The 22,087-nt window shown below is 35.2% G+C and overlaps 1 long non-coding RNA gene and 1 pseudogene across 1 annotated transcript; one reads left to right on the plus strand and one right to left on the minus strand.

Moving 5' to 3' along the window:
- Positions 1-5,362: 5,362 nt before the first annotated feature.
- Positions 5,363-7,469, plus strand: LOC105127597 (uncharacterized). The gene is made up of 3 exons (XR_842666.1): positions 5,363-5,665; positions 5,923-6,036; positions 6,993-7,469. It is a non-coding gene; the product is annotated as an uncharacterized LOC105127597 (long non-coding RNA).
- Positions 7,470-12,346: 4,877 nt separating this feature from the next.
- On the minus strand, positions 12,347-21,583 carry LOC105127602 (protein argonaute 10-like; annotated as a pseudogene).
- Positions 21,584-22,087: the final 504 nt, after the last annotated feature.

Genomic DNA, 22,087 nt, shown 5'->3' on the forward strand with positions numbered 1-22,087 from the left:
TGTTCCTTTCCTTTTAATCTGATGGAAGAATTTTCCAGGTAGTTATGTGTCTAGTTGAGATGTTTAGGCTTTGATTTATTTTTCAGTGCAAGCAGACATTCAAATAAATTGACAGTCTCAAAAAAGGCAACAAAGGATTTCAAACCTGGATTAACTTCTTTGGAAGAGGAACATACTATGATCATGGCTTTGATTTTGTCAATTTTTGAAAGGAGAGCTTCAGTTGTTCCGACTTCCGAGTTGCTTGAACGTTGCTGGGCTTTCTATGGTTAGTCTGCGGTCTTCTCGAAATATTCTATTTCTGCATCATCGCACGCTTCGAACTTATGCTGAAAGTCAGTCTCTTGAAGCATGATGCAGTCAACTGAGCAGGGTGAGCTGGGAGCCTGGGCTGGGGCTCCGTTGTGAACAGGGTAGTCAGGTAGTGTTCAATGAACTCTCCTTAGTGTATGTGAGGGCTGAAGAATGTTCTACCCTTGGATTGTGTTTAGTAAAACACCATGGAAGGTAATTTAATACAAGGAATCCTTGTTCTTTTTTACCCGGCAATGTTGTTTTTTACGTCCACCAGAATAATTTCCAATCCGCAGCTCATGCTGTTGGAAAGCGTCTCCTGGCTAGTGGTTACACCGCGAGGAGAGGGGAGGCTTTACACGTCAAATAAAAAAACGCTCAATTTTATGATCACAACAACACTGCAAAACTACTCGTAGACGTGGGTTTCCTTCCTTCAATATGACGAATTAGAGAAGCAGGAGTGGGCGTGTAGTTAACTAGAGCAATCTCCTAGGAAGTGACAATTACACCTGCTAAGTATGTTCCGAATAGAGGTGGAACCATATGGATTGATTACGGCCTGTGTTTTTGACTTGCTGCAACCAGGTACGTGTAATCATGTAGCCATTTTCCACTTCCGCTACTGTTTGTGTTGGAGAGAGACTGATGCCATGCTATGCGGATCTAGAGACTAAAAAGCAAGGAAAAATGAGACTTAGTTGGAAAAGGTCATCAGTCGTTTCATTTCGTCTCCTAGCAGACCATTTTTTTCTCCTTCATATCTTCAGTTTTGTTTTTTGCGATCGAGAATGAGATAACACGATATGTTTTGGAAGGCCAATCAGAGTGCAGCCAGCTTCACCGTGTATCAGCGCGCTGCAATGACACGATACCATTTCCATCTTGCAGCTCGACTGCGTTATGGAGTTATCTAATTCTACCTGACACTTTATGGTAAAAAAAAAAAAAAAACCCTGCAAGTTCGCTAGCAGAGGAAGGGAGTGAGTGTTTCTCGTTACTGCACATATTTACGGTCATATTACAATACTATAAGGCCGGGCCTCCGGGGACCATTGTATCTACCTCGCCGCGCGCATTCTGCCCTTAATTCTGCATGCCAAGAAGGACCAGATAGGAAGATACAAGAGTTTTCAATAATGTTGGCTTTATCGGGGTTATTTGAAAGCACAAATAAAAAACACCTTTGTCTCTCCCTCTGTGTCATGTGTTTTGTGTAAAGTTGTAGTTAAAACAATATGAAAAAATAAAATAAAAACTACCAGGAGGACAGCGGAGGGCAGAGAACCTCGGTCCTCAATGAAGATACTTTCTGGGTTTACACGCATGTTTCGACGTATCTGGTGGTATCATATGCTCCATGGACCCTCTAGATTAGGTGCCTGGTTTCGTATATAATTATATAACGCAAGGTTACCTCGCCTTTGTTTCCTTCTTTAGTATAGTATTTAACTTTTTAAGTGACTTTTACGATCCATACATTCACGAATGTTGACCCGAAAATTACACGCGATGCTTAAGACCATGAATCTACAAGCTAGGTTCTTGATAAAAAAGGCTTCTTCTTCTTCTTCTTTTTTTGGCTGGTTGCTCTGCAAGACTGCAACCCTCCGACTGGAGGGTTACACGGACCATGGTGGTTCCATCGGTGAATCATGTGTTTTCTAGAGATATTGACATGCAGAACTCCCGAGGAGGAATAGTAACACTTAAATAGAGGACAAAATCATGCACGCCAGTGTTCAGCAACCGGACCTCAGCCAGGTCTCCACAAAGTATAACCCGCCCATTAAAGTCTGTGTCGTTACAATTTTCAGCACAGCCAGCAAAATTATCCTCTGAAGTTTAAAGTTTTAATTTTAATCTTTTAAGATCCGTAACTGTATAAAAAGCAAGCAAGACAACCCAAAATTTTAAGATTATTTAATTTGGTTTTTTTTTTCATAATTTGTATGGAGAAAATTTTAATTTTTTAAAAGAAATTTTATTATATATATATAACAAGCAGCGAATAAATTTTTTTTCCCCACAAACCATTACACACCTTGTTATTTCTTGGATTTCATTGCAGTGTAATACCTTAAATGTGTTGAGTTACTATATATAAAAAATAGTTTTGAGACGTGAATATCACTGTATTAATTGTCTCTATTATATTTGCTTCATAATTAAAATAATATATCTTCAAGATATAACAAATTTTTTAAACTTATAGACAATAACTCTATATATATCTCTTAAGAATTTATAATAAATGTTAATAGAGTTTGTAAAGAAAGACTAGAGAGAGAAAAAAATTATTTTTTAATTATTTTTATCAATATAAAATTAATATTTATAAGAAAAATAACATTTTTTCAAACCAATATATATATAGAATTTAAAAACACACATCTTTAGATCAATATATCTATAGAATCTAAAAAGCAACCCTTCAAATAAATTAACAGAATAACTTGACATGAGATGTAATGTATAATTAATTAATTCTGAAAATAAAAATAAAAAATACTTATTTTACATAATAGAAAGTGGCCAAGTGCCATCTCACACGCGCGCGCGCAACTCTCATATATTTTATTACAATCAAATTTCTCTTTCCATCCTTCTCTATTTTCATCCTTTATGTTTTGAATTATAAAGTATTTATGGGATGCTTCTCTTTCAATTTGAGTTATAGAGCACATTTTGGATTCAAAATAAATTTACACAAATAGATTTTATTTGTGTTTTGACGGTTAAGGTCGGATTGTGATATGGAATATATTGAATTAGCAGGTCAGATTCAAACATAAACTGACCCGACCTGAACCATGCATGCACACCCTTATTTTGGTGAAGTTGGGTTCGAATGGTCAAATAAAAAAAAAATTGTTCTATACTCTTGGAATTAATTTCCCCCCCCTCTTATACTTCCATATCTATGTTTGGTGAATATATGCAGTCCACTACATTAATTATTTGCGAGACTAGCACATTAATTATATACATCTCTACTAGCAAAATAACATAATAATACTAACAATAATAATAATAATTTATTTATTATTTTTATTATTAAGTTGGGTGAAGAGATGTGACAGAAGTTGATACTAAGGTAATTTAAATCTCCAGTGGGAATCTTTGAGATTTTGTCGAGGGAATATAGTTTTTGCATCAAATCATGATTCAAGAAACTTTTTGAATCCATGCTTGATATGCATGTTGTGGTCTTGCGTGGCAACCATTTATTATGGAATAGATGCTACCCTGGATTTTTAAATTAACTATCTTATTCTGCAATTAATTCAATTCCTATTATATATATAATATACTAGTTCAAAGAATATTTTAGGGGGAAATAATATTTCCAGTTAGGTTACTGACAATTCATTGATTTTAGAAAGAATTCTGCAATCAGGCTGATCAATTATTTACACTAGGCACTGTCAGATATACAAAAAAAAGCAGAGAGCGACTGCACAAAAATAAAAATAAATTAAATCATGGTTACAAGTATGCCTGTATATGTATTATCTGGAATATTTACAACCATATAGATTTATATGAGATATCCTGCATAGATACCGAAAGGCATACGCAGCCCTCTATTGCAAATTGTTTATATGAATAGATAACCAAACCTTTCTCGGTAAACTACGTACACCCTAAGATTGCTTTCTTATCATAAAAAAGAAAAGAAAAGGCATGGAGTTTTTTTGTAAGCTTGATAATTTAAGTTCGACACCATATTTGAGTAATTAACTAATGAAATCTTTGGACACCACGCATCTAAGATATTGTGTAGATCATATGCGCAGAATATATGTGTGTGTGTGTGTGTGTGTTAGCTATAAAACCCTAGACGGAGGTAGATATTAACCTAGGTCTTCAGAACTGCAACGTTGAGTGTTCATTGGTCCACTGCAGAGTAGATGCAGTGAACTTCTAACGATAGCACGCATCAATATTCGTATGATGAGGAATATAACAACGAAAAGGAATCTATTACAAGAGAGAGAGAGAGAGAGAGATAAATTGTTAAAGATATCATCAACGGGATAAAACAGATGTTGAGATCAGAAAAAGGTATATAGTTGGGATTGAAATCAGTAAATGATATCCCGAAAGGTTAGGCAAATCGAATCAGGGCTTGGGAACACTAATTAGACTCCATTATAATTGAACTGCATCATAGACTCCATTCACTAGCTATGACACTGCGTATGCACCTGGTTCCATCATCACACCAAGCGCATCCAAAAGAACTGCTTAATTTCTAAATAAAAAGAAACACTTAAACAAGCAAGATTTTCCTGATTGTCTAGATCAGATATGTTTCTAATAACCGGTAATGATGTGTAGCTGGCACCAATTAATCACATGCAGGACTGGCAAATATCCAAGATATGGCAAGTTTGCAAAGAAAAAGGTTATTACCAGTGAACCAAGAACATATGCTTATATGGAATTGGGTTAAATGCACATCAAATTATCGTCAGAGAGAGAGGGCAGCAAAGAGAGATTCACTGAATTTTCTTCGGTGGAGATGCTACTCCATTTCCTTTCTTCTTTAATTATGTGTGAACCTTATGCAATATTTGCCTATGTAACCATGCAAATATTAGATGATTAGAGATATGGTCCCCTCGGATACTCACTAGCGTTTCTACACCCACCCTTTTGGCTCATGGGTTGATGCTTTACTTCTCAGAGAGCTAGTCCCCCACTCTCTCAGGCCCCAGCCTGAAAAGTTATTAATGCTCTTACAATATATATAGAAATACTCACTAATCTGTCTGCAAAACTGCATGGTGCTATTCTTGGCGTGACAATATTCAATTTGCATCCCTAGGGACCACCTCTTGCATTTTCCATCTATAAATCCTATTTTAAATATTTTTAATATTAATCTTCACTATAGCTATAGCTTTTTCACGGTCCTCCTATTTAATAATTTCATCTACCAATAAATAAATAAATAAATAAACAAACCTGATAATTCAAAATTCCCTTTCAATCCTCTCCTCATCCTTCTATTTATACCTCCTTTATCCTCTCCTCTCTTCACATCAAAGCACCACCACAGAAACTCTTGTGGTTGCTTATAAAATTGGCAGCTCCTGGTATTTTTAATCTATACCATACGCTAGTTCTTCTGATGAGACTGTGCATCTTCTTATCGTGCACCACTATCAGTTGAAGCTGCCAGCATGATCTTAACCTTCCTTCCTTGTCGAGGAAAGAACAGATCATGTGGCAGTTTCACCTGAAGTTGGCATCACGAGAAACCCTAATTTCTTATTCTAAATAAACCCTAATAATTTCCTCTTGTTATTCTTTCTTAGATGGCTAGCTAATATTAGGTTTTCCTTGTCCAATCCCTAGAAAGGTATGTGATCTTCTTTATGAAGATATATCATTAGGTCCCTAGAAAGGTAAGTGATCTTCTTTATGAAGATATATCATTAAGGCTCATCTGTAGTTCTTGGGGTTTGCTTCTTACTGTTTGTGTTTGCACTAAAAAGTTTTTTTTTTTGTGTGTGTGTGTTTATTACTGTATTCTTTGTTGTGTTTCTGCTCTTTTATTATGTGAGACTTGTGCGGGAAATTTCCAGTGCTAAGCTTTGTTAGGGTTTTGGGTTACAGGATTTTTGCGTCTCGGTACAGTTCCATGATTTCAAGATCCCTCCTGGTGCTTCGGTGATTGAGCCCTGAGAGTCCTATACTTAGCCAGTTGTACGGCACTTGTTAATTAATTTGGTATGCCTCCTCTATTTCCTGCAGATTACTTATAATTATGTATTATCTTATTTTTCTGTTAGGGTTTTATAGTACGGTTATATGAATTAATTCTGGCTTGATTAGATCAGCGGAAACAAATTTCAAAATAATAGCATTCATTTAGGGTTTCAAAAAACCTTTCATATCAACTTCATTTTTAGTTGATTTGGAATTAAAGCTCACCTTAATTAATAGAGTGGCTAGGGTTTCTGTGAAGTGCGTTCCTCGCTAGTTTAACTGCTTACAAATTAAAGTGTGTGTGAGATCAGAGAAAAAGAGAGGAGCCAATGTTTTCTTTAAATATTTTGCATTTTTAAAACTAGCATTTCTCCTCTCGATTTGCACCCAGTATATGGTTTAGTGGGCCAGTTGAGATCCAGTTATAGATTCATGAAACAGAAACTAAATTATTATTCTTATGTTTTGAAAAAATTGCACTTTTTTCCTTTGTTGCTTCCCTTTTCCAGGTTCTCATAAGGTTGATTTGTTCAGTCTTCTCACTTTGTGAGTTGGATCTTGGTCATTTTGTGTATTAAATCTTTGTTAAACATCACCACCACAAACCACCCAAAGTTAATAGCTGTCTTATGTTTTGTGGAAAGGAGTTGAGATCGTAAGATATCATCGTTAGTTTGAGACTGGTCAAGATAACCTTTGTGTGTTTTTGTGTGTGTGTGATTTTGCAACTTTGATTTCATGGAAATAGTAAGGTGGAGAGACTACTTGAGATCTGGAGAATACATTATGAAACAGCCATGTGCATACAAGAGAACAGAACATTAAAGATGCTAATATATGAAGGATGATAGCTAATATATATATATATATATATATGAAGCATGATGGTTCCGACCCTCGAGTTATCTCTATCTTTCCTAGTATATGTCACATCTCTCTTTTATCTAGACGCATGTACTCCCTGGCAAAAGTTTCAGGTACATAACATACACACAAACATACGGGAGATGTTTATGCTAAGATACACGAAGTCTAGCTCCTATCTTGGTAGTTCAAGTTTGACACCTCGATCTCTTTTGGTAGAAATCTCTATGTGGACAAGATTCCATATGGCTTTCCTTTTTCCAAAGAGTATCCAAATAAGCAAAAGCGTCACTAGTTTGATTCTCCCAACTATTACCGGAGGTTGCAGTTGTCATTTCCATCAAGCACATTGGGTGGAGGATCCGCTCATAAGGCCTTGTTACATGCCATTTTAAGGATGGTCTTGGGAGACATCAATGCTAGCTAGACAACGACAATACAAGAAACTTGTATTCTTAAAGGGACCCAGGAATGGCTCGCGTTCAATTAGTGAAAGAGAGAGCGCTTGAAAATGTTAGTGAAGTGTACGTAAGAACCTGTGATGGGATTGTGTTTTAAATGGATATATAAAGCTTGTATGTATTCTGGTTCACAAATCATATGCGGGGATGGTGGTTTCTTTTATCCCTTCAATAGAAATTAATGCATATATAATGTGATTTGATTTAGTTGTTGATGATATGCTAAAAAAACCAAGTAATTTAGGAGTAAGATTTATCTCTGGAATAATCTGCTAATCCATTGGTTTTAACAATATAATCTATTTTTATTGACCATGATGACTGGTAATCATTATTACCTGCAAAAAAAAATCTCTCTGATTCTTTTAAACAAGTGTTTTAAACAAAAAAGAAACACCTTAATCCATTAGTTATTGCAGTTTTGCTTGCCTTGCATAGCGCATCACTTGAAGTTTAGAGATATATATGCTTAGCTTTCGAACGTCGGCTTAATTAATGCATATACTATGAGTTCCATTTTTAAGTCTTTATTCTGCCTACTCGATTGTGTCTCTGTTGTCATTGCGGGCTGATGATACTCTCTCTCAGAAATGTAACTGCTAGCTTTGGTGCATCACGAAGTGAAAGCAGAAATTAAGAAAGGTGGTCGGTCACCTAAAACCAAGTTAATAAAACGTAAATGGCCGAACAACAAGAAAAGAAAAGACAGAAAGAAATGCAAATGAAAACTTGGTTATTGTTAAACATGGATTTGAAAACAGAAAAGATAAGAAAACAAGCAAACTATGTAAATACTATTTGCATTTTTTTATATAAGAATAATATTATGTTGTGGAGAATCATTTCTATGGAGATTATTGATTAGGTAGTGGATTGTACATCGTCTGCTCAGAGGTAATGAAAGATTAAGCTACTACCTGTACGTAATATTTTCTAATCATTTCTATTTTTTCAATTAAGTGTTTCTTCTTAAATGCGTAAACTTGCTAGTGATGAGTTAATTAAATAGACGTCACCTGCATCCTTATCATGGAATCCGCTAATCATAGAATTTAAATAAAAAAGAAAATCGAAATTGAGAAAAAGAAAAGAAATATATAAATTAAATAACAAAGATGTAAATTGTGTTTTAGGAGGAAAATCTTCCATCTCCTGTTCTTTTTGTGGGCTGACAATAAATGCTAAATAATCCGGAAACAACGATAAAAAAAAAATGCCAAATTTCCCTCATAAAAATTAGAACATGATGTTACTCTCTTTCTTATGTTCATAAAATTATGTATAAATATTAAATCCTTATCAACTCTGGATTTTATATTTAACTATATTGAGAGATGATTAAATTAATAACTCGCAAACTAAAGTTCTGGATAGTATTCAGTTTGATTTAAAAAAATAAAAATGATATTTTTTTAATTTTTTTTTGAAAATATATCATTTTGTATTGTCTAAGACAGCTTTAAAAATTGGAAATTAAGAGACTTTTTGAGTTTTAAAACTTGCTATTTTTATTTGAAATCTTAAAAAATTCCTTAATGACAAGAATATCAATAATGCTTACATTGGTCTTAATTAAATTTACTTACATAAAAACTATGGAATGTTTTTATTCTGATTTCTTTTTTTCATATATTATTTAAAAGAATTTTGAAGCATTCATTTTTTCAAGTAATTTTATTTTGAGAAAAAGTCATGAATTGAAGTACCGTCCTTAATCGTAATTTAGTTCAAACAGCACAATAATAGATTAATAAATACTGAAGTGATTTTACTTACTGCATGATACAGTATTTTATATCAAGCAATTTGATATGTTTAATCTTATAGCATAATGCAGGAGTCAGATAATGAATAACCAAAAGCCGAGTTTTTGTAAGACCTACACCCATACTTAAATAAAAAATTAATATTTTATATTTAATTCAAGTAAAGTTTTTAGATATCCATTTACATATTTATATCTTATTCATTGTATCTATTATTAAAATATATACCATTATACAAAATGATTTTTTCCATGATCACGTACAATTGAAAGTTTCAGTACACCGATATTGCTGCCAATGTGGTTAAACTTGTAAAATTACGTTAATATGTATCTAATATATAAAATTGAATTAAAAACTTAATTAAATTAATAAAGTCGATCAAAATTAGTTAAACTTGTTCAAACATAATAAAATCAATAAATTCAAATCTATTTTACATGTTCGAAAGAAATATAAAATTGTACAATCTAGTAATATATATCTTAGTATTTTCATTATTTTAAATTTATATCTTATAAAACTTGTGCAATTTGATAATGAAGGACTTGATTTTGACTATAATTATTTTAACTATATAAGTTATTTGTGGATTTCAATTTCATAAAATAAAAATATCTATTCATTTTTAATAATTCTTTATGCAAACTATTAACATATTAATTGACAATTTTCTTTGTTTTAGTTGGCAAATATATAGAATAAAAGTTGTAACTTGACATGCATTATTCTTAGAGTAATTAATGTTAAATAGCCAACTAAAATTTAAAGGGACTCATTTCTTACAAAAGACGAAAGTAAGTGAGTCAACTTGTCCAAAAAATAGATAAATCAATATGAAAAAAATAAAGGTGTTTTGATTTTTTTTTATTTTTTTATTTTTATTTTTATTGTGTTATATTGTTAATTACTACCTGACTAAAATTATTAATATATAATTAATTAAAATATTTTATTTATAATTTTATACTTCGAGTTTACAATCTGAGTTTATGTTATATATTTTGTATCGTATCAAAAAAATATTTTTAACAACCTTGACACCTCCTACTTATCAAAAATTATCAATATAAGAAGATCTCCTGTGAAGATGCTAAATGAAGAGTTAAAAATAAATAAATAAAATTATTCTAATTCTTCAAAAGTTTATTTTATACTATTCAAGAAAAGTGCTAAACAAAATGCTATTTTATTATTTTTTTAAAAAAATATTATTTTTACATGTCTTGTAAAAATACTAAAACAATATTCATAGCAAGCTTGAGTTTAATGACCGAAGAAGAAGGTTGTCGAACCAATTGATGGTTTTTGAACCCCAGGTCGAAATAAAAGGAGTAACGTGAGGATGAAGAAGGAGAAGAAAAAAAGTAATTAAAGCAAGGTGGGGATTGTGGTTTTGTTGGTTTTAAATTGGTTATAGCTTGCTGGAAGAATTCTCCTCCAGACTGGTGTGCGAGAGAATAGTCGGAGATGCCGAGGAGAAAATCAAACAGCCCTGGCTCTGCTGCAGTCCTTTTTTTCCTACGGGGTCGGTTTCGTGGAATGCCAGCAGTTCTTCGGTGGAGGAACATTTCACGGTTGGTGGCCCGAATCTAAAATAATTGGGTTTAGGAACATTCCTTGCTCCTCCCATTACAGTATAATTTCAGGGTTGGGCTCGAGCTTAACATTTAACATCATGCGAATAAATGTTCTAAATTTGAAATGCTTTGGCCTTTCTCCTGTTAATTTTATTTCTGCCAGTCTTAAATCTGTTTAAGCAGTGTCTCGATATAGCCCCAAAACTTTGTTTTATCTCAATCACCCCCTTCAAGTTTGAACAATTTTTCAATTCTCCTTCTCTACATCTCCGTTTATGAGTTAGAGGAATTGATGGTATGGCATTCTTTTGCTCAACTGATCTCTTGAAGATTAAAAAAAAAATTCTCAAACAATCATCGTTCCCAAAATTTAAGAAAGCTTCTATTTGTTAGGGAGCCTAACCAACTTAAGTTTTTTGGGTTGAAAATGTTTTTTTGTCTTATTAATTAAGAAATTATGAGTTCAAATCTTATCATCTTAATTTTAATTAATAAAAATTAAGTTTAAAATAATGTGAATATATACAAATTAAACTATTTTTTTATTTAATTTTTAATTCAAATATAATTCAATACTTCTTTAGGGAATATGGTGGATGGAAATGAATTGAGATTAAATTTGCAAGGTATATATACACACACAAGCGCATACAAACATAATGATATAATGCTAATTTTACATAAATTTGCAAGGTATACACACACAAGCGTATAAAAACATAATGATATAATGCTAATTTTACATAAATTTGATGGTTAAAAATTCTTAAGTGATTCCTTGAAAAAATCTATGGGTAAGATTATTCTATAGGGACAACCATCATTTAGTAGTTAATCCTTTTGGTTGTTTTAAATAAAAACCTTCATATTGAATTCCTATATTTTTACATGTTTATTCCTTGATGTTTCGATTAGTTTTTGTTATAATTTAATTGTCTTTTTTATCCCGAATTACCCTTTTTTTCTAGTCAAAATTTTCAGTTTCACCAGCCACAAACCAAAATAAAAAATACAGTTTGGAAATTTTTTTTTTAAAACCAAAATAAAAAATACAGTTTGGAAAAAAAAAATTAAAAAAAAAGGGTAATGGTCAGCTTTTATTAAGGAAATAACTTGCATGATTTTTCAAAACTAAAAAGACTTGCTTACAAAATCCAAAAAAACAAAGGAAAAGGGAAAGGGGACTCTAGAGAGCTAGAGTTTACTTGCTCTATTCATGCACATACATATCTACGTCTTTTGAGCTTGTGTTTGTACGCATATCATCATCACATATCATTAGAGAAATTGACAAATTGGACCCAGAAGAAGGTAACAGTAGAGCAAGCAGAGCTCGCTCCAAGTCAATTTTTGCTGCAAATTCTCTACCTGGATTACTTGTCGTGAAATTGTTGGGTACGAGGGCTACTGGCTGGGTCTCATTCCGGTGCTCCATGCTGCACTCTTTGCGTTGTGCCCCCAGCAGCACCAAGAAACCTAGGCTTGGCTTCAATTTTTCACCAGCCAACTTTATGTCTTTTAGCCTTTGAAATACTAATTGTCATTTTCGTCTGCATTGCAGTCTGGAGAAATGAAAGATAACGAGCTGATACCTGCATATCTAATCATACACACCTCTTATATCTTCACCAAGAACTTAAGACAGCTCAAATTCGGGATAAAACCTCACAAGTCACCAAATATGCACTCTTCAAAGTGGCAAAATTTCCTACATCGTGATTAATTCATAAATGAACATTTCTTTACAAGGCCTACATTCTTCCCATCATCTATGGCTACTTGGAGGACTAGTGCTATCACCTGTGTCTTGGGGTGTTTCTCACGCTCGACATGATTAGAGAGAACCACCGACCATAGGCTTTTGGGGGGTTCTTATCACTGAGCTAGAATGAAACATCCTGCTATCATGTTTCTTTTGTTGTTACATGTACATGAGAATTCTCGATTCTAGCATCTCGAACTACCTATTCATGAGTCCAACTTCCATTCCCTCCTAACAATAAAACATTACTCTCTTTACGTTCTCTTTCAAGGCTGGAAGTGGCCGGACACCAGATTCTCCTGTCCGTGTTCCCTTAGCACCATGGCAAGCACCACTGCCTGCTGAGCCATTCTCCTGCATTACTGGCTCCGTGTAAAATCGAGCACGAAAAGCAGCTAAATGTGCATAGTATGCGGGAGGAACTGCACAAAAACCAGTAGCAAGTTGTAAAACAATGTTCTGCGATACAGCTGACAACATCGAAAACTTAGAATAAGGCATTCAACACGTTTCCATATTTGGTCACATTGAATGTAATACAATAGCTAAAAGCCTAAATTTACACGAATTATTCATCTTTGGGTTTCGAGGGGGAAATCATGAAACAAATTTCCATGGTCGTTCTTACACTCTACTCACCATCCAGGAACCTCAATAACATGGGGTTAACTTCATACTGTGCTTTTTGTTGCGTCCCCAAAAGAGAAAAGTTCATAAAAGCATCCAATTAGCCAAAATTCTTAGGTATTTATGCCACATTTAAAAATTCATTACATCACTAAAAAAAGGTCTCCGAGGATTTTCTTAGTTCTTGCAAAGACTTTTTTGAGAGGTTAAACTCAATGGACAATGTACCAATATATTATCCACAGGACTTACCCACTGAAACAGAGCGCGTGCACCTTGCGTATGTGTAACAGAGATTGTTTGTCAAGGACTGGATTCCATCAGCTGTGAAATTGTTCTCATCCCACAAAACATGATAGTGTGCTGGTCTGCTTGTTCCCTGTCACATCAGATAGAAATGAGTGCATTTCAATCATGAGGACAGCAAGCCAGTGCATGCATGCTTGTAAACATACTGATATTCAACATATGGAAGAAATAAATCATCCTTATTTCACACTGTCAGCATTTGCAAGAGATCCTCAGCAAAGAACACAACCACATGGGGAATTAACAGAACCAGTTAAAAAGCAATCAACAAATCACTGCTCTAAATCTCGAATTTTGCCATTTGGCAGCATCTGAACAAATCACTGCTCTAAATCTCGAATTTGGCAAATAGAATTTGGCAGCATCCACTTCTGCTTGGAAATTATATCCAACACAAGTCGTTGATCTATCAACCAATCTGATTTTAATTTAATCCAACCTAACATTCCATCCATTCCCATTGAGTGGGTATCAAGCTTCTATCTAGCTTGACAAAAAAAAAATCTCATGACTCCATTCAACGGAGCTGGTGGTAGAAGAAAGATCAACACTCTGTGATCCAGCTTGTAGTCCATTGGCACACAGGTAACCCATTGGCAAGTAGCAATGAACCTAGCTTATTCCAAGCCCAACTAACATGGTTCAGAGTCCCAATCAAACTGAGATGTCCAAGGATAGCAGAGTAAATCCCCCAATTGCTACCTCGGCCATTTGCGCAGAGCACGAGCAACAGAAGAAGTATAGACATCCCTAGGAATAAAAACCATCTGACCATGACAATTTGTCCAACATAGTTTTTAATCTCTAATCACCTGGATAGGAAAAGAAATACAAGCAACTGGCCCTGTATTCCTTTTCCCCTCTCTTTGAAAGAGATCATCTATTATAACTTCCCTCATCATTTACATGATCATCATAAAACAGTGAGGTAGATAGGCTAAACATATATATGCTATGATTCATGAACCAACAATTCGAGTTTCTTAAAGAGATTTACATTGAAGAAAAAGAGATTCTACCTGAATACCAGCATGGCTACAGAGATAGAAGTCAAACTCTGTTGGATGACAGATTTTAGAATCAACCACGGTGCCTGAAAAACAAAAAAAATCAAGAAATGAATTTGAATAACATAAGCTATTAGAAAAGATAAAAAGTAGATAAGAGCATCTTTGAGCACATATATAGCCAACAGGATATTCTGAACTTAACCAGGTAATATGTTTCCACTCTTGTCTGTGCTATTCCTGTCCCTATGGTTGTTAGCAAACAATCTTGTGTGGTGACGTTTTTGTACAACAATGAAAGTCACCGGTGGCTGATAATTTGGCTCCAAAGAAGCACAGGCCTGTAAAGAAGTTATTCAATTAGAAATGTTTCCACTTCTGTTGAATAAGAAACATGACCCTGAAATTTAAATTCTAACCCTCCGAATTGCATCCAATTCATAAAGCAGAACTTGATAAAATTGTCCTTCACTAACACCATCCCTGCACAAGTTACATGCCATCACTTTATGAATCAGAAGTATGAAGGTCTAAAAATAATTCATTTATCCTTCATTTATTCATATAGCAGATCCCGCAGACAGATTTGCAAGCAAACAAGCAAGCATTTCAGGCATTTGAAAAACAAATAAGTTGACAATAAGCGCGGGTGCGCATGTAACCATGTGCAATTGTCTCAGCTGCAAGGGTTTTAGAAATGACTGATTATAGTAGTAGTAGGGTACTTGCACCAAATAGGTTGGTTACAACCTTGGTTTGAATCCAAGTGCTGATGGAACATGCAGTGTCATGCAATGGTCCATACATTTTATTACAAATTTTTTACATGTGATGACAATACTCGCCTGTAAAATATGATCCTTAGCGGCTTTTGCCCCGTTGCTTTCCTGAAAGAAATCAGGAGATCTCTGCACAGGAGAATGTAACAAGTCAAATTGCAACATTTCTAACAAATAGATAACAAAATTAAGAATTCAGGTAAAAAATATGCCAAGGGATGCGGAATTTCTTTACCTGATCATGCCACCACTTACTGTACCACGAACAGGATCTTGCCATGTTTTGTACAAGTCCTGTATGAGTTCCTGTCTGTGAGCTTGAGCACATACCAATCCAGCGTATTTTGTTACTTCAGGCCAGTCCTGAGAAGCTACCACCTGCAGAAGGGCTCACATCTATCAGCAACCAGATCTTAATAATTTTGAAGAACAAGTTCAAGCAAAAGGAATTTGGTAAAGAAATTCTACAGCAGCAATCGAGGGGCTTGAGTCCTCTCCATTCTCTGGGTGAGTCACATCTGCTCCAAAAATAATTGTTGGCATGTCGCTAACTAATGGTATTCTGCAACTTATAGCATCTAAAAGGACGGTATTCCGACCACCCATCTGCACCAAGAACATGGAGAAAAATAAATATTGGGACCATGAATGATTTAGTTAAATGTTCATGACAAACTTCAGACATTAATACGGAGATTAAAAGAGCAAAGTATAAGATTAAAATTATAAATATATGAGAAATATCCAAACATGTTCCATCTTTACCTAGTAATTCGATAACTTCACCAAGCACTTGGTGGTAGTTTTATACATATTCAATTGGTAAGAGTCACTTCGTGACTTTAAGAATGCTCCAGACATTTGTAGAATATTGCTATTTTCATAAATCAGAAAGTTGACCTAACCTTTACATTGATCTTGAGCGACAGGTTTGCCAAGTACTGCTTACTGATCTTGAAAACGTGTTTTGAGAGACAACATTGAGTTATTAAACCAAGATCAGTTTCACATATTCGCTTCAGATCACCTAAAAATGAAGTCATGTTACAAAATTTTAGTACTGACTCGTATCTTCATTGTTCTTCAACCAAAAAAAAAAATCATAAGATGACTTGGATAGATCACAACCACTAAATCCTCAGCACAAATGGCATACCATAGAGGGACCCATTGTTGTCAGGAAGAATAGCTAAGAGAAGCTCTAGCTCTTTTCCTTTGGTTCTGTTCGAGGATGCATGATACACATGCTTCAAAGCTTTCTCTACATGTTCAGGCCTGGCATTGTAAATAGGGATCACAGGCTCTGAATTGAACTCCTAAAAACAAACAAATTATCCAGTTAATAACTGTTCAGGAAAAGGAAGAGCAAGTGCTAAAAAGCAGTCTGGGCTATAGAAAAACTACCATTCCAAGTTTTTGGCGTCGTTGCCGGGGAGGTATATATTCTTGTATAAATTATAGTTTTTTTTTTATTTTCTCTTTTCACTTTTTACAGTCATTCCATTAATCATTTTCTATTCATATGGGAATCAGCAGACCATGAGATCATTGTTAGAAGGCATCAAATGAATAAGAGTCGACTAAAACGAAAATGATAGATTTGTTGGAACTCTTAGTTCTTCAGGGGGGGGGGGGGGCAGGGGGGGGGGGGGGGGGGTAGGTACTTTAATTCACAACAAGATAAAATATTCTCTCCTTTCTAAGTTATTTCCTCTCTAAAGCAGAACTTCTCCAATTTCATAATGCATTCCAATATTCAAAGTCCATTTTCAGCTTAGAGTATAGCATCAAATCAAACAAAAAGAAACAAATGATAAAACAGAAGAAGAAGAAGAAGAGCATACATTTAAGGTTCTAGTGCAATACCTTGTTCATCATATTCCATTGCCCAACTTGAGGCAAGCAATCCTTTTCTTTTCCTGTTTCATGATATTTCAGCTGGAGGTTCATGTGTCATGTCAGATGATGAACAAGTAACAATGCCTACTTTCTATAAATAAACAAGAACTGAAAAACTGAGGACTTTATATTACCCAAGGGGCAGGGAGAATTCGAGCCTCAACAGAAGCTAGCTTTTCACTGATTTTGATACCAAATTCCTTTGCATAAGGATCTTGATCATAAGCATTATGCTGAACTGTCTGCTTGTATTTCAAAATGCTCAGAGTATGGATTTTAAAAGGATTAAAATAGGAAGAAAAAACTAGAACACCATGCAAAACATTAATGCAAGTGCACAGGACACTAGACCACATGTTGATTTCTAGTGCATTCATATGCTTCGTTGTGAACAGGAGTAGAACTTACAATTTGCACAATTATTTTAGCATGGAAATGACAGCAGCTACCCCATCAATGTCAGTGCCTATTAACTAAAATGAGAGTACTTTATGTTTCTCTCAAAGACATCATATCTAATTCAAAAGCTTAAAGCATTAGGTGGCACTGCAGTCATGGCATAACATGGGATATTACTTGTAAGCTTTAAGATCGCACCGTTTCTATGTTCTCTAGTGAAGGATGCGCATCGCTCAAGTTCACAGATTCACCTTGTTTGGTCTACACAAACAGTGTACAAGTAAGAGAAGGGAGGCCAAAACATCATAAATACCTGTAAAATGTCATTTTCTCGATCCCTGGGTCTTTGACATGTAACTCTTAAGAGGGCAGTAATTTGCCTCTCATTCAACCTTTTTGTATACCGCTGCCCCTCCACAATTTTGCAAGCCTATTTGGAATCCCAACAAGTCAACAAGAGTTAAAAGAAAGACAGCTGAAAGCAAAGAATTGAGCAGAAAAAATGACCTCAGCTCACCTCCAGAGGTAGATAGTTTGCTTTCTTCTGGTTTCCAACCTGAAGGCAAGGTAGATGTGTATGTTGAATGGTAAAGCCATACATCTCCTGGAAGTATTCAACAACTGACTTCATGGTCAAGTTATCATCAACAGGAAACCTAAACCAGAAGACCTTCGAAAGTTAGAATACACAAAAAGAAATTCACAAGTTCTTTAGAATAAAGCACAATAAGAATCTTTCAGTTTTTTTTAAAAAAAATCTATTTGTTAGCTGAATCACCTAAAATAACTAATAAATTGCTATACCTTTTTCTCGTAATTGAAAATCTTAATGGCCTTGAGAGAACTAAAACTTACACAAGTTCTCTTGTAGGCTGAGACGTCAATCCCGAGACGCGATACTTTCTTCGTACACTCCCTCTGTGAGTTACTTCAACTTTCACTCCTCTAAGACCCTTCTTAATCTGTTAAAATGTTTTTAAACGGCAGCTAAAGTTGAACCAAATTCCAAAAGATCATAAATAAAAATTGCCTACTTCACCCCTAAGATGTTAAGTACCTTAACTCGATCAGAATCAGACAATGGCCTTGATAATATATCTTTGCCTAGAAGCTGGGCAACGAACTCTATCACAGGAAGAGGCTCGATGTAAGCAGCTGAGGCCATATCTACATCACAACACGTTAAAAAATAGAACAAATAAATATATATATACACACACAATGAACATAAAAATGGGACTGAGAAAAGTCCATGCAAACTGCTAAAAATTTCTATTCAACGCACTTCAATTTCTTGTAATCAATTTACCAATATTTAAGGACAGTCCCATTTGAGTAGGCCTAATACTCTGGTAAAATCCACACCAGGACTCTAAGCCATCACCAAGTCGTTGTGGTGCTCTTATATCAGGTGAAAAGAAGGATCTTCCAACAGGGCAATACCTTGACAGAAAAAAGACATCGTGAAATAATGAAGCTCGATTCAAGAATTACAAAAATACAGGCGACAAAATTTAAAATGAAATGTGGACTCCATGAGAAATTGTACCTCTTTGAAGAGAGCTCTCTCAGTACAATGTCAAGAATCTGTAGAGCTTCCTGCGGGGCATCACCACGTTTCCCAGTTAAGAATTGACCTAAATGATACATATTGGCCCTCGCGACAAACTTGATCACCACCTTGTATTCCCTCCCTCTCCTGAAGAATTTTTATAAGGGTCAAATAATTACTTCATATCCGCAATTAAAGAAAAGGAAAATCTAGATTACGTTTTAAATGTGATGAACAGGAAAGTTTTCTTTTTTCTTTTTGTCAAACTTAATTTTTTATCTCTGGCCCTCAATTTTCCATGTTCTTAAATTGAGTCAGTGGAGAAAAACAAAGTAAAATAGAAATGAAAACACAAAGCAGAGATAACAAATACTTACTTGGGACCATTGATACCATCCTCTTCATCAATAAGCTTAATTATGAACTCCTTCCGAGCAAAAGGAAGCTCACCGGCCGTGTACAAGCTCTTTCTGCCATCATAAGCAGGCAGTCTCATTCCCAAGTCAGAATCTTTGTAAAGCCTCACGAGCTCTGCCATAATATCTCTGTTCATAGTTCTTGATGCCACTTCAGGAGTTATGGTAACCTGCAAGCATCAGAAGGAACAGATGATGAAAAGAGGCAACAAGCAAAAAGAACAAGTTAACGGCCAAATTTAACACAACAGAAGTAAAAACAGAACCTATTCAATTTCATCTGCAATGCAGCAGCAAAAGATAAGAAAAAACAAAGGTATAAACACTTCCGCTGTCAAATTTAGGGCCACAAATTAGCAATGCCACAAATTTTCTACAGCAAAGAAATTATTATAAACTTAAATATTCTACAGCAGCGTATATCAACAGCCATGTTCAATACTGTAGGGACCCATCCAAGAGACGGAAACGGTAGGGGGGGTGTATTATCTGTAGGCTCAGTGTCAGATTAAGGGCCCAGATGGTGAATACCACAAATTCAAAAGAAAATACTTGGAGGACAAAAGAAAAGAAACAAAAGACAACATCTTTCCTTCATTGCATTCAAGAATGGAGCTTACATCATACTGGTTCAAGTCCTTTTCTGGTAACTCTGCAAGGAAATGGTTGGCTTTAACAATACACTTAGTCCCAACTTGACCATAACCAGGCCTAGGAGCTAAACTCAAAGACTTACTTGAGGTAGGGAACCCCCAACCCATCTCCATTTCACAAACATTTTTACTTTTCTCAATATGCCCATTAGAAGCATTTGCCAGGAGATCACCAATTGGGTTCAGAACAGGTTTATGTGCCACTGTACAAGGCCTTGAACTAGGCCTCGTACATGCATCTCCTTGATCAGACTTCCTACCACCTCTGCCTCTCCTCCTCCCTCTATTCTTTGCAGGAGGTGAGGCCTGGTTTTGGGGTTTATTGTTGGAACTTTCTTGGAGTGGTTGTGGTGGTCCTTTGCCATTTTGAGCAGTTTTGTGGTGTTTTTGTGGTTGGTTCATGGAGTTCTGCATGTGGGTTTTTATCACTAAGTGCTGCTCCGAGCTCTCTTTCATTTGCCTTACAGGCATTGCTGGTCCTTTCTTATACTTTCTTCCCTTCACTCACTGAAACTTTATATGATAGCACCAGGATACCCTGTCTTCAAAACAGTAAAGATTCACCCAATGGCACAAATATACTTTATGTATCTTTAGCCTTTCGCTTGTATGTCTTGCAGGCTTGGATTTAAGCCCCACTTATCCTCTGCAACCTAAAAAGGTACAAAATAATAAGAGAAATGCATGTCAGCCAAGTGAACAAAACATTGCAGATACAGTAAAGGAATAGGAATAATAATGATGACGGTGCAATTCAACATAGTTGTATACGCAAAGTAAGAGGGTATGGATAAAAGGCCCCGACTTTTTTGCATGTCATAAGCATTACTATTCCTTCCCAAATCTTGAAACCAAGCTATTCAGTCCTCCGATTCAGCATATAAACCCATAAACAAATAAAAAATTGAAAACCCAAAAACAAGTTTTACAGTTTGTCTCTGAATTGTGAATCGTTGAAGTGGAAGAAGGCAAAACACGAGAGTGCACATTGCATTAATATCACAGGCATACATACGGAAAGGATTGTTTGATGAAACTCAAAATAAATTGTTTTTCCCTTAAAATCTATGCTTAAAGTGTAAAGGAAAGGAAGGGAGTGAATGAAAGCACGAAACCCCAAATAAGACCAGCAGCTAGAATTGAGGTCTGCAGCTCGAAAAATGATACAAGATGCAAAGACCAAACTGACCGTCACCAAACCAATAGCCAAAATCTTGTTATAGATGGTTCGAATTAGCAACCCCAGTGAGCTTGAATCAAGAGGACAAGAACAGGCAAACAAAGGCGTAGTGCAAAAGAAAAATCAAGTATACCGGTACAAGGAGCTCAGCAAAATAGATTAGATATACCCAGTAGACAAAATCACAACCTTAAGCATGTTCCTCACACAAAACTGAAAGTTTATAAATAAAATATCAGGCAGAAGACCAAACAGATAAAAACTCAACAAGAGCATTACAGGAAAAACTTATTTCATTTTTAATAGAGATTGAAACCCACGAGAGGACACATGGAAGGAAACAAAAAGAACAAGAAGGTGAGGTGAGGTATTTACAAGGAGAAGGAATAAACTTTGAAAAGAGCATTGAAATCACTATCGTACCAATAAAAATTTATTGCTTTGACAAAGATGTCACAGCAATAAATACCAATAAGGACTCCAAAAAAAAAAAACCAGTATATACAACACACACCTACTCAGTCAGAGACACAAGAGCCAAGAAGAAACAAACCAAAACGCAAGAGTTTAGGTTGCAAGGGGGGAGAGAATTTAGAGAAAAAGGGAGACAAAGAACGTGAAATGATGGGTTAAAGGAGAAAGGAAAATAAAGATGGGTTTTTATGAATGCTCAAGTTCTTCTGGCTTTAGATATAAAAGAGGGCAAGCAAGAGAGAGAGCGTTATAGAGAGATGATGGTGAGTCTTTTATACACGCATGCAAGAATGCTTTTGGTGTTCTCTTTATCACGTGTAAAAGGCTATGCGAGTGAGGCCCCC

Source organism: Populus euphratica, unplaced genomic scaffold (genome assembly GCF_000495115.2).
Source record: "Populus euphratica unplaced genomic scaffold, PopEup_1.0 scaffold1.1, whole genome shotgun sequence".
NCBI lineage: Eukaryota > Viridiplantae > Streptophyta > Magnoliopsida > Malpighiales > Salicaceae > Populus > Populus euphratica.